Below are 2,942 nucleotides of genomic sequence, written 5' to 3'. Positions count from 1 at the left end.
CAAGAGTTTGAGATTGCTGTGAACTATGATGACACAGCACTCTACTAAGGGTGACAAAGAGACTGTCTTAAATTAAAAAAAAAAAAAAACACAGAAGGGCGGAGGAGGCAAAATGGTGGACTGTAGCCAGCTTTCCACAGAGGCTCCCGTGGAGAGCCTTAAAGGACAGAAGTTTAGCAAGTAAGCCAATGGTTTGGAGCTCAGCCAAGAGAGAAGATTGAAGAATGCACAACAACTTTGCTGAGGTAAGCTGTGACCCCCAAAATACAATCAAAAGGTACGAAATCCACCACCAAGTGGATGGGAGTCCCCTCCTACCACAAGAAGGGCTTGCAGTTTACTCCATACAAACAACGAGCAGAGTTCAAATGTCCTCCCACTCTATCCCTCAGGAAAGACTCTCTAAAAACTGGACCTCCTACCCCAGCTAGGGGGCCACAGCACTCTCCTGTCAGGCATAAAACTGTAAAACTGTATAAAAGTGTATATATTCTCTACCTGCAACTGTGAATTCCCAGGACTCCCCTCAACTCTCACCCTGAGATCAGGAGGTCTGTCACCCATGGAATACAGATTCTTGGGCATTTTCTTGAGAGGAGTGGAGGGGGAAAGGGCTAGTGCTGGTCTGTGCTGATTCCATGGCATGAGAGTGAGGAGGACAGTCAGTTGAGAGGGAACTATACAGGAGCTGTGGTATCCTGGGTTGCAGAGCAGCAGCCATGGCCATGCACACTCCTGAGGCCATTCTAGACAGACATGCTCCATATCCCTGGGTAATCAGAGGAAGCCAGGCATTTTTCTCCAGTGGCAGTCACTGGCAGAGCAGATTTGGGAAGTTTTTTCACTGATTCCACCCCATGTTTATTTCCTAATTACTTGCTACTCAGTGCTGAGTTGTGCTGTTTCTCAGTTCTAGCAGTGTCTGACCTACTGAGGAATTTAACTGGGACAGAAACAAATTTTGTGACGTTGCTATGTCCTGTTCTGCCAGCAACATCAGCCAGGCATGGGGCTGGAACTGAGTAAACTGCCCTAGCCTATATTAAACTCCCAAGGTTGTCAGGCCTCACCTACACCTGCCAAACTCAGATCTCCTGGTGACTCAGGCAGTTGTAAACCCTGGTAGCAGTTGCTCATTGGAGTGAACTGCATCACAGTCCTATGGGATTACCAATGACTGGGTGCAAGGTGGGGAAGGAGGCATCAACCTTCCCAGACTAATTCATTTGCTGGGTGAGTCCTGCCCTCACAGAGCACTGGAGTGAGTCATATCTTAGCTGCCAGCTGACCCCTCCTATCTAGTTGCGAGAGACTATTTGAACTCACCCACCTGAGACAAGTGCTGACAGGGACAACTGATCTGGAACTTCTGAACTGGGCTAATCACCCAAGGAATATCTAAAGCAGCACCCTGGGTGTATGGTTGAGGGAAGGTTTGATTTTCCTTGCCCAATTGTTGTTTGTGGGTGGCAGGATGACTTAATTGCTGGTATTTCTCTTCTTGGTGGAAGCTGAGACCAAGAGTAACTGATTCACTGAAAATAAGACAGAGCCACTTAGTCCCACCATAACAAGCAGGTCCCCAGTCTCTCAGGCCGTAGCACCATATGGGTCCTTGGCAAAGCCCAAGGGGAAAAGCCAAATGGGGTAAAATAATCATGGGTGGAATCAGCGGAAAAAATTCCAGTAATATGAATAACCAGAGTAGATTAACCCCCACCCCCAAGAAAGGATGTGGCAGACAAAACTGAAGCTTCCTTATATAAACAGATGGATGAGATGTCAGAAATTGGATTCAGAATTTGGATTGTAAATAAGATCAGTAGAATAGAGGCAAAGATAGAATTAGAAATTCAAGGAGCATTCCAAAAGTTCACTCAAAACTTCATGAATGCAAAGACAAAATCATCAAAGATTCTAAAAAATTGAGGCAAGAGATTGCAGCCTTCAAAGATCTGAAAAATATGGTAGAATCCCTTGGAAATAAAATGCAGTGGTCAGAAGAAAGGATCTGAGACATTGAAGACAAAGCTTCTGAACGTGCCCAAGCATGCAAAGAGGAACAGAAATGGAAAGCAAAAAGGGATCTTTCTCTCAGAGAGCTCTGGGATAATTTGAGGAAAATTAATATTCACCTTATAGGAATCCCTGAAGGTGATGAAGTTGCTTCACAAAACACATTCATGAAATTATGAAAGAAAACTTTCCAGATACGTCAAGAGATCCTGAAATTCAGATAGCAGACAACATGAGAACCCCAGCACCTCACCCCAAATAAGACATCCCCCAGACACATCATAATTAACTTCACTAAAGTTAACATGAAAGAGAAAATCCTAAAAGCAGCTAGATGTAAGAAAACTATAACCTACAAGGGGAAGAATATGAGAATGACTGCAGATCTCTCTGCGGAAAACTTTCAGGCCAAAAGAGGGTGGTCATTGATATTTAATCTCCTAAAATGAAATAACTTTCAACCTAGGATCTTGTATCCAGCTAAACTGAGTTTCATTTATGATGGAGAAATTAAATATTTTAATGACATTCACATGTTGAAGAAATTTGCCATAACTAAACTAGCTCTCTAGGATATTCTCAGACCTATCCTCCATAATGATCAGCTCAATCCTCCACCACAGCAGTAAACTCACTCAGAAACTATTGATCAAATTCCAACTACCAAAGTGGCAAAAGGATTAAAAATGTCCACTGGACTTTCAAACAACTTGATACCCAAGATTTTACCAGGCTTATCCATAATTTTAATCAATGAGACTGGCTTAAATTGTCCTGTAAAGAGTCACAGATTGGCTGATTGGATACAGAAACTCCAGATCTCATCTTACCTTAAAAGATAAATATAGACTCAGGGTGAAGGGATGGTCATCTATATTCCAGGCTAATGGAAAGCAGAAAAAAAGCAGGTGTTGCAATTTTATTCA

Source organism: Otolemur garnettii, unplaced genomic scaffold (genome assembly GCF_000181295.1).
Source record: "Otolemur garnettii isolate 467f Iridium unplaced genomic scaffold, OtoGar3 scaffold00328, whole genome shotgun sequence".
Classification (NCBI taxonomy): Eukaryota; Metazoa; Chordata; class Mammalia; order Primates; family Galagidae; genus Otolemur; species Otolemur garnettii.
The sequence above is the reverse complement of the archived record's forward strand: the minus strand, read 5'-3'. Positions refer to the sequence as shown.